This window comes from Miniopterus natalensis, chromosome 16 (assembly GCF_054644295.1).
Source record: "Miniopterus natalensis isolate mMinNat1 chromosome 16, mMinNat1.hap1, whole genome shotgun sequence".
Taxonomy (NCBI): Eukaryota; Metazoa; Chordata; class Mammalia; order Chiroptera; family Miniopteridae; genus Miniopterus; species Miniopterus natalensis.
Window position 1 is genome coordinate 12319091 of NC_142096.1, and position 11754 is coordinate 12330844.

Genomic DNA, 11754 nt, shown 5'->3' on the forward strand with positions numbered 1-11754 from the left:
CAAATATACTATTTTGAGAAAAACATCCACAGCTGTAAATACTTAGAAAAAGGGACAATGAAAACTTTTAAATATTATTTCAGACTGATAAAAGTGTGCATTTTATTCCTTTCAAATATGAGATAATATGACCCAATTTATCTGTATTCTAACCCACTTAATTCAATTCTAGATAGTAAACAAAGAGAATATGAATAGGTTTTCAATTGGTTTAATTTTAGATCTGAGTTACAATGTAATAAATAAAAATTGTAATTATTTTGTCCAATGTGTAGCTTTCTATCATAAAGTAGTTTTTGGTACCCAGACTTTCAATTAAAGTTAATTACTCATTTGATTATAGTGAACATTTGATGCAGTTTCTGTTTCATTAAGACAATTTCAATACAAGTAAAAAGAAAAATTAAATTGTTTTTCCAAGCATCAATCTGCTATATTATATGAACTATAGCTAACTTGAAAAGTGCCCATAGTAGCCAATACATAGTGATACTTACTACATTAATTTTAATATATTATATTCAAAGCAGGCACATCTAAGATGTTACTCCTTTGACCTTTGGCTGATGAAGCTTTTTATCAGAAATCTGTTTTTTTAAAATCCCAGTTTATCTAGGTAACATACCATTTTCCATGGCATTGTTTTCTTATGTTAACTTCAAAAGTTATTATATCTGGAAAGAAAGGTGAAGGTAATTATGAAAATAGACATGGACATTGCTTAGTTTTGATAACATCTGATTTGTGACACAGATGAGTGTAGAAGTGTTTATTTTGCATCAATGCATTGAGCTCTTCATGATTTTTGCACAATGTTCTGCATATATGTTAATGAAATTTAAAACATTTCAAAGTAATGAAAAAAGTATTTATGCACGTTACAAAGTATTTTACAATTATACAGCTATATATACATACTCTTGTTTTACATGAAAACATACAGAGCATTCTGCATGAGGTACAGCATCTTTTACTTTTTTTATGCAATGGTATCTTTAAAAAAATCTTCTAGTCCCAGCTGGTGTGGTTCAGTTGGATGAGCATCATCCCATGCACCAAAATGTCACCCATCGGATTCCCAGCCAGGGCACACGCTCAGGTTGTGCGCTCCATCCCCAATAGGGGGCATGCAGGAGGCAGCCAGTGGATGTTGCTCTCACACTGATGTTTCTCTCTCTTTCTCTCTCTCTAAAATCAATAAAAACATATTTAAAAATATAATAAATCCTTCTGTATTCGTTTATAATTATATACCAAGGTCACTCCATCTTATTTATTTATTTAAAAAGTGCATATCTTTAAATTTAAGAAAGTGTCTTGAATTAAAAGTATAATGTGTTCATCAGATTATTTATTCTTTATTAAAATGCATTACACATCGTGTTTTGAGATTGGTACATAATTAGACACTCATTCATTTATGAATGTACCATCATTTATTTGCCAATATAAATAACCTTAACTATTTATCTAAAAGATAAATCTCCAGAAATCAAATTTATCTTAATAATAAGCATTACCAATTTTGATAGACAATATAAAATTTATCTTCTTAATTGATTAAAGAAATATTAATTCCCATCAGTAATATAAATGGGTGACTGCAAGTTTTCTCTTTATACTAGATAATTAGCAAAGTATATTTTCTAATCTGATAGGTAAAAATCAGTATCATATATGGTTTAAATGTATAATAATTTCATTAAAACAGACTTTAGACATATAAATAATACGTTTTTCAGTAAATAGATTGACCACTCTGACATTAATAATTTTTCTATATGGTAATTTTTCTTTCTCATTCATTCCGTATGGGATGTTGGAACATAAGATCAAAGTCAGCATGAGAGGTGCTGTTATTGTGGTTTTTAACACTGACACCTTTTTGGTGACATAAGCATAATAGTAATGCCAGATGTTATATAAAGGCCTCATACTATAATTATTTTCATGAAAGCTTCCTCTTCATTCTTTGATGTGTGAAAAGATTATCCTGCATATTCATGCCGAGCAAATTGCCAAACTGATCAACATGAAGGAATTCTTCATTCAGGACACATGCTTCTTTGAAGTAAGTTTTGTCATTGTACATCCTTGGATAAATAAGCTAACTGAATTACTTAATGCTTACTAGACCTAACTATACGGTTCTTTTTTTTTTTAATCCCCACCTGAGGATGTTTTTTCCATTGCTTTTCAGAAAGAGTGGAAGGGGGGAGAGAGAGAGAGAGAGAGAGAGAGAGAGAGAGAGAGAGAGAGAGAGAGGAGAGAGAAACATTCATGTGAAAGAAGCACATGGATTGGTTGCCTCCCGGGAGCATGAGCCCCAGAAGGGCAGAGCCTGCAACTTCGGTAAGTGCCCTTGGCTGGAATCAAATCCAGGACCCCTCAGTCTTGGGCCGATGCTCTAACCACTGAGAAAAACTGTCTAGGGCTATACTGGCTAGGGCATATTCTTAATATGCCTAATATATAATAGCATTGCTATTACAAATACTAGTGTTGATAAAAATAGAAATAACAAAAACAACATCAATTATCTTACAGGTGTTTTGAGTCAGTTATTATAGTTATTAAGAAATAGATATAGTGGAAGATCCTGCTGTTTAATTGCAATATTGAAGGAATTATATTGCAATATCGAGAGAGTTAAATGCAAAGAATAACTTAATAACAAACATATTTTAAGCATAAATATTAAGGCAATTTTTAATTTTGTTTAAGTGGAAGATAAAATAATATTAGTTTTGCTTTCACATACCAAAACATTTTTAACCCTACTTGTTATTGAGGTTATACTTTAAAATATTAAATACTGAACTAGAATGCAATAAAGTTTTATCAAGGAAAATTTTATATTGCTAATTATCATACAGTTAAATACTTCCTTTAAATCTTTATGCACAAGTACAATTATAAAAATCATAAAACAGCAGGGATCGGAACAGCATGTACTTTAGTCTTCATTTAGCAGCACTAGTTAGCAAAAATGTTCTCTTAGTAATATCCAGATCTTTGTGTAAATCAGGGTATTTATTAGAAGGTAGTTCATAGTCACATATAATGGTAGCTACGTGTAAGAAATTGAACTGAATTTAATAGTAAAATCTTACCTACATATAACTATATTCATCAGAAAATATATCCCATTCAACCTTTCCTTGAGACTGTCTAATTAGGCATCCTTTTACATTTCTGTCGTACTTTAATGATTCGTAATAGGCTAGTGTACACTATAAGTTAAAATCAGCATCCAAAATGTTAATTCAAGTCTATCCTAACTTATACTTAATCATGCTTGCATTTAATTGAAAATACAATACATATTACCAGTGCTCTTCTTATTCCACAGATGAAATTATACTTTCAGTAACAGAGAAGATATTGTACGTGGCAGTGTCTAAACAACGAATCCATTAAAATAAACCACACATTTCATGTTTGTGTTGGTTTCCCTGTAGCATTTCCTTTGTTTAGAATCACTGCCAACTACCCCACCACAGGACACTCTGATCCCAATCTTTTAAGGCCCAACATCGATGCCACCTTTCCCGGCAAGCATCGTCCAGCATCACGGGGAGGCCAATGGTGCTCTCTCCTCTGTGTTCCCAAAGCCCCTGACGGTGACTGTCCCTCGATCACTCCTCTGTCATGGCACCGACTGCGCTGTGCTGTGATTTTTCTCTGTGTCTTGTCTTTCTCGTCAGTCATAGGTCTCCCTGAAGGCAGATTGCTGCTTTAGTCATGTCGTGTGGCTTACCCTAGCCTGGCGCCATGCTTTTGGTGGTCATCTTTGCCGAATGACCAAAAGGCTCACTGAATTTTATATATGGAAATCTTGTAAGGAGAATTGTCACCACATACTTTACACACTACCTATTATTATTTCCCCAGCCAGAAAAGCAAGCTTATTTTTTATTAAGAGACAAGGTACATTTGCCAGTACTGATTTATTCTGTGGTTTCATAAACCTTAGCAGCTACAGATAATTTATTTTTGTGCATGCTGTTCTTTCAAAATGTCACATCGTGAGTAAATGGCGAGAGGTTTAGCTTTTCAATTATAGCTATATTGTTATAGGTATAAATGTTAAGCAATAAATTGCACCTGGATGGTGTGGCCCAGTGGATTGAGCGTTGTCCTGGGCACCAGGAGACTGCTGGCTCGATTCCCAGTTGGGGCGCATGCCCCCGGGTGGGCTGGATCCCCTGGGGGGGGCAGGCGGGAGGCAGCCAATTGATGTTTCTCTCATCATTGTTTCTATCTCTCTCTCCCTCTCCCTTGCTTTCCTAGAAAAGTCAATAAAAACATACTTAAAAACAAAAAATAATAAATTGCGCATATTTCAAGTAAATACTATTCTGAATTTTGACATCCATATGCATCCATAACACCATCCATCACCACAATCAAAATATTGAATATATGCATCACTCCAGAAAGTTCCCTATGGCCCTTTTATAATCTTCTCCCACATCTTACCCGAATACCTTACGTTGAGGCAATTGCTGACCTTTTTGTCATTATATACTTAAAGATTTGTATATATGGACTAACAAAATATGCACTTTTGTCTGAGTTCTTTTACTCAGAATAATTATATTTTCTAATGTCCAAATTATTTAGTCATTTCCTTTTTAAGTGATATTTCATTGTATGTATATATCACAGTTTATCCACTTACTTATTGACGGACATTGTGTTTGTTTTATTTTTTTATTATTACAGATAAAACATGAAAATTTGTGTGCAAGAACTTGCTTCTTGTATTTTCTATTTTTGTCTTTTTTAGATGAAGTGCCTATTCAAATACCCCCTCTTTTCATTATGCAGAAGAGTATTAATTGTTAATTTAATTGATTTAGCAGGTCTAGGCCTGTTCAAATAATCTGCCTGGAAAGAGCTCACTTGTCACACTTTTTCCAATTATTCTTCCTATTCCTTAAACTTCCATTTGCTGTGTTTCTTACAAAGATAATCTGTCTTTGACCACTCAACTAGGACAAGCATCTAGTCCTAAAATTATACAATAATCAATACTTCTCTTCTTAAGTATACATGATAATTACTTAATTTTTTCTCTAATTATTGTCTTTTATTGCTCTTCATTATGGGTCTTATGGTTTCGTTTATTATTGTATCTCTAGTGTCTGTCTTTATCTCTAACACTTAGAGCATACCCAATGAATATTTTTAAAATAAGTTCATTAATCTTTGGAGAGAGATCCATGCTTATTTTGACCTCGTGGATCGTTTCATTGATAAGCCAAAACTAATAATCAATTTTTATTTACATTCTCCTTATAGAGGCACTGCTCTCCCTTTTCAAAAACTTATACTTTTATTGCTTTCTTTTTTTCAGTGGCTAGCTCTTTTCTTTCTAGCTTGTATATCGCATCATTTCAAATTTACTCTCACAATTTCTACAATACTTTATATTACTTTTGACAAATGCTTGTAGATCCACACAATAAAATAAAGATGACTAAATTTAAATAGTTTGGGCCTTTTCTGTGATTGTATTAAAATGTCATGTTAAGTTTGTATCAAGTGTTCTGATCAAGTGAGAACCTGCTGTTCATCCTTGGAAATTTTAGACACATGCATTTATACATAAGATATTTGAGTTTGCTAATGTATAATATTTGCCCCAAAGTATCTGATTTGTTAGAAAAGTGCTAAATGCTATTTGCAGAAGTCAACTTCTGACCAAGAAAGTGTTGTACAAGCATAGTATTGTTAAGTAAGTGGAGAAAACAGTCAAAGGGCGGTGTGTGACCGCAAGGAGTGACACCAGGGCACTGCGCTGTGGAGGAGGCGGGACAGTCCGGGTGAGACAAGGGTCCCCCCGGTTAGCAGCTGACACGCTCACTCCACCTGCCCCCTCAGGCTTCCCTTGTCTCCGAGGCGCAGGGAAGTCACGCAGAATAACACGAGGTCGCTTGGTTCTGTGGCAAAGTCATTTGAGCAAAAAAATACGATTATGTTCACTTAATAATATAGAAGTTTTTTGTGCTAAGTAACTTCCAGACACAATTTTTTATTACTTAAATGTACATATTCTTCCAAAGGACTCCAGGTATTAAAATGTAGTATTGGCACATCCAGGGGAATGTTAATTATTCAGTTTGTATAAATTCATTTGTCTGTCATTTCATTATTTATGAGAATTGATGATCATTACTCAGTTAAATTATTGCTATTATTACCTCTATGCATTGTTTTTCTTGATGGGCAATTAGTCAAACCCTACGGTGAATGCTTCACAGGAGCCTTTCTTATTCATCTTTGTATCTCCATCCAAGTATGGACTAAATGAGTGTTTCCCCCAAAATTCACACGTTGAAATCCTATCCCTCACTGTCTTCCCATAATCTTAATTAATTTCTTGTTAGTGCACCACTTTTGTTCTAATTCTATGACATAGGTGATATTTCTTCCTCCTGGTTAGAGCGGGACACTCATATCCAATTAATGCTTGTTTCAACCTGTTTCCAAACTTCTAACCATTTTTGTCCGATCCCCATGACACATACAGGTCATTATTTGTCCACCTTCTTGTAAAACCATTGAAAGTTGAGGTTAATATTACCTGGCAGCACCACTCTCTTACTCTTGATTTCTGACACCTTAACTTATTGAAGATATCACACCTGGTCTATCCAAAGTGATTTTAACACCAAAATATGCAATTTAACCAAAGCTCTGGCCTCTTATATCCCTCATGCTCCCCACCCATTGTTTTTCACCCAAACATTTCAAAACATTATTTTTGCACATGCTATTTCCACACTTACTGGTCATTTATTCCATAGTACACTGTGGTGCCATTAAAATGGTGCTTGCTTGTCACTTTAAAAATTCCTGTTACTAATTCCAAAAGCACACTTCAACTCTCACTTTGTTTGACCCAAATAAGATTTAAAACATGTGATTATAATTTTCATTCTGGCAGAAGTTTTCCCATGAATGACTAGGAAACTCGATAAATTAAAAGTATATTTGAAGGCAAAGGAAAGCTTATATCCTTGAGGAATGTTGCACTTCATAGGACTTACCAGTTCTTAATAGAAAGAGGTGTAGGTCCCGGAGAACCCCTGATAAAGAGTCATATATGATGGATAGAAATGAAGTAAAATATTGGAGTTTTGAATTGCTAAAGAAGACAGAAATTTGGGGATACCATTTTTTTTTGGTGACTAGCAATTAATCCCATTCTTATGTTGGTTTTTCTCCTAGAAAATGTATTTACGTGAACTAGACGTAATGATAAGGGGTGGAGCAGAAAGATATAGAAAGACACTGGGATGCTTTCAGTCTCTTGTTCATAAGATAAATATTACATTTAAGACATGCCCACAGGGGGGTGCTCTGATTAGTACCCCTGGAATCCCAGGTGGGACTTTAAAAGGCTACAAAAAAAAATCAGGGTGCATCAGAGGTAGACAGGGCATTGCATAAACATTCATTTCATCTCAAGTGAGTTACTTATCGATTAATCTGACATTACTCTATCTAACTGTGAGTAAAGTAAATTACATCATTCAGAACTTCTAAAATATTTTCTTATACAAAATGTCCATCATTCAAACAAACTCCACCACAAATATCAAGAAATAAAGAAATGATAACCAACAGAAAATGGTAATAAAATGGCCCATTGTAGCAGCTATCTGAAAATGTACTGTAAAACATCTGACTGATATTTTTAAAAAAAAACAAATGGTAAGATATATAATGTACTAAGGAACTAGGATCAATAAAACTATATAAAATAAAAATTATAGAATTTGAAAATGCAATGAATAAAATTTGAGTCTCAGAATATGAGGTTGGTATTAAATTGGACACAACAGAAAACAGGACTAATAACTGAAAGTATGGTCAGACATAAATATTTAAGATGAAGCAAATAAAAACAAAACACAATTAGATTGTAAAAGAAAAAGTGGGAAAAAAACATAAATAAATAGAAAGAATTTAAATATTTTTATCTGCATGAGAAGTAACACATTCAATTCAAAATTTTAAACACACTACATAATATGTTCAGGGGACACATATAATTATATAAACTATGATAGATAATAAGTAAAAGAATGGACAAAAGTGTACCATACAAACTCTAATATAAGAAAGGTTGTATAGTTTTACACATGTCAAAGGAGACATATGAAGAAGTCTTCAATAAAGAAAAACGCCATAAAAGGATTACATAATTATTCCACTAAATAATCACTCTAAATTTGTATTCCCTAGTAACACAGCTTCAAAATATATAATACAAATTCATAAAATTGAAAAGTAATTAAAACACATATGTATACCTCAAATTATAGCAAGAAACTTTCACACACACTGCCTCTCTCATTAGCTGATAAAATAAGCAGAGAAAAATATCAGTAAGTTCATGGATGATTTGACTAAAAATTCTTAACAATTTAACTATATATATAAATGTGTATATATTCATAAACTTCAAATTTTAAAGTGTACATGTTTACCAAAAGTGTTCATATGCTGGGCCAAGTTATGAGCCTCAACAAGTTTTAACAGTAATTTAGACTATATTCTCTAATCTGAGTAGAAATAAGTAAAAAATGAATAATAATAAAATATTAATAATGCTATACTAGGAAATGCTGAAATCTTGGAAATTAAGCTATCCACTTTAAAATTATCACTGGGCCAAAGCAGAAATTGCAATTGCAATTTGAAAACATTTTAAACTTAATGCCATAAATAGTACATATTAAACCTTTCAGGATGCAAGTAATGCTATGCTATTCTTGGAGATTTTTTTTTACTTGAATAGTATCTATTATAAAATGAACAACTGAAACTGATTATTTAAGTATCTATCTCAGAAAGAGAACATTATGCTAAGCAAAATAAGCCAGTCAGAGAAAGACAAGTACCATGATTTCACTCATATGTGGAATTTAATGAACAAACTGAACTACCAAGAAAAATAGAGACTCACAGAGGCAGACAGCTGGGGGGGGGGGGGGTAATTGGGGGGGGGGATTGAGCAAAAAAGAAAAAAAAGAAAGAAAGAGCTCATGGACAGGGACAGCAGAGGTGATTGCGGGGGTGGAGGGGGGGTGGAAGTGGGAGAGGGCGTAGAGGGGATAAACTGTGATGGGAAAAAGTAAATTAAATTATTTTAAAAAGAAAGGACTGTTTGTAGTACAACCTGTGTGAATTAAATGGATATTTTGCATATAAATTATATTAAAAAACAAGATGTTACATCAAACAAAAAGTTAATAAAAAACACAATTTAGTTTGTTTTAATCAGAAGTACATTATATATGTCATAATAACCCTTTGGTATATTTAAAATCAACTCAGACATTTCTATTTTACCCTCTAGTGAGTGAAGGCAATAAAATAGCACAGTAGAGATAGAAAGACAAGAATAAAGATTATCTGTGTGTTTTAAGACTATATTATTAAACAAAAGGTTAAAACCATTCAGTAAAAGTGTGAGAAGTGGATGTTCACGGTGCACCGAGGCATTTGCTGTGTGAAAGCATAATGAATGAAAGGCGTTCGTTCGTTTTGATGACTCAATGCATTTAACATGATCAGAAAATAGAGTGTTTGTCAATTCACAGTGTGCTCAACAGAAAGCTTACTGAGGCTGAAAAAGCCAAAACAGCAAGCAAGGCAAAGGTTTTCTCATTAGACCATGAAATGAAATAAATTTAACATTAATATCTAAAGAATTCAAACCATAAGAAATGATTATTTGATAAATTGTTCTCAAGTTTTTTTGTACATATATTATGATATTTTGGTTTACTGGGCATTTCCTTTTTTATCTCAATATATATGAATATTGACTTTTATACACTCTAGATGTAAATTTGCCTTGCCTAAGTAAAATATTTTTAAAAGGTGCTGTTATTTATCCATAGTTATTTATCATTTAGTAATGAGAAATACGCATTTATTGAAAGCAGATAAAAGTTTCACAATTTAATATTTGTTTGTGATTTAACTGAATATTACTTATGCAGTTTTATAGACACATTAACTGGATGGTAATTATTTTAAATAATATAATTGTAAAAATATCTTCCAATTACAACTGACTTGATCTTTGCCATTCGTATTAGTGTCTTCAAAACTGATTAAGTTGACAGCTGGTGACAATCACAAATACCTTGGATTCACCCATCCCCCCTGTAAACCACTTCTACATATAAATTATTATCTATTTGCTGCAGATATATGCCAGCCATAGTGGAGAAAAGACTATCTGACAGAATTGTTGAGAGAAATAAATGAAATAAAGCACATCAAAGTGTGTAACACTAATGTACACTACACATTGGAGAAATATTTCCTTAGTAACTCTTTATCAAGAGAATACACCTTAAGTGCCCACTCACTGATTTTTCTGTCATTGATCTTGGCCTTCAGCACACCCGAGCCTATCAAATGTATGAAGGAATGTGATTCCCCTTATCTGTGGCTCAGTTTCCCTAGTCATTAATCCAAGAATATCTTGTTATTGCCTCTCTGTACCATGATGATGATGAATGTTGATACTGAAACACTAGAGTCTACTAAGCAAAAGAAGTGCCCAAATGAGACATGGGACCGGCCTTTAAAAACTGTACACATAGTGGTACTTGATGACAAGCATGGAAAAAATAAAAATAATATAATGCATAATTAAGAGAGTTATAATATAAATATAAATACACAATGACAAAATGAAAATTGTCTCTTTACTTCCTTTGAAATGCAAAAGGACTTTGGAAAAGATGTATGCTCCATTATTTAACTTAAAAATAATGAGCTTAATCAAAACAATTATCTGGCTCTGATGTCTGAGTTTCTCACAGTAGGGAAGCCTGTGGTAGAAATAAGGACAACTGGTCCCTGGGTATTTCTTCTCACATGTTGCCTTGACTCTCTTCTGTCCTCTAGTGGTAACCTGTAGAATTACATTACTCTTATTTCAAGACCCAAACATCCTACGTTGAAAACAATTGTCCCAAATCCTGCCTGCCAGGGTTAAGAAATGTGGAAAACATTCTGTAGGCAAAAGAATCACAGAGAAAATAATTGTGTGTTTTCAGAGAATATCATAAAAAGTTAATTTTATCACAGATTCTTCTAAATTTACCCTGGGTTGTATGTTGGTTTCACCAGTTAGTTGGCCATCTTAAATTGAAGGGATAAAATTATAATATGTATTTTAAAAGATGAAAAAGACAAGCAAACTTTAGTGAGCATTTGCTGTGTATCAGGAACTGTGATAAATATTCCACATGCATTTTTTCACTTAATCCTCACAAGAGACTGTGAGGTCTATATATAAACATATATATGCACACACATGATTGATAAAGACCTCCTGAGTTTTAGGGTGGTTTAGTGCCTTGTTCAAGATCTCACAGCTAGCTGGTAAAATATGTGAAATCTGGCTCAGCTGTCTAACCCCTTAGCAACTATACATTCTTCTGTGTCAAACATACTGTGAACAAAGTTTCTCAGGTAGCAATGTATTGTAGCAAGAGCCCAAATGTTATCATTTCTTTACCCCAGATTTTTTCCTAATTGCCACTATATTTCTCCTTATAAATTACCAAACTTCTTTAAAAAGTGTCTAAAGATATAATGTCCTTCTTCACTTCCCATTTATAATTCAATCTACCTCAGTCTGGCTCTGGCTCCAAACTAGTCCTCTGAAAATGCCTTTGTTAAAATTAGTGATGACCTGTGTCATTGAATCAA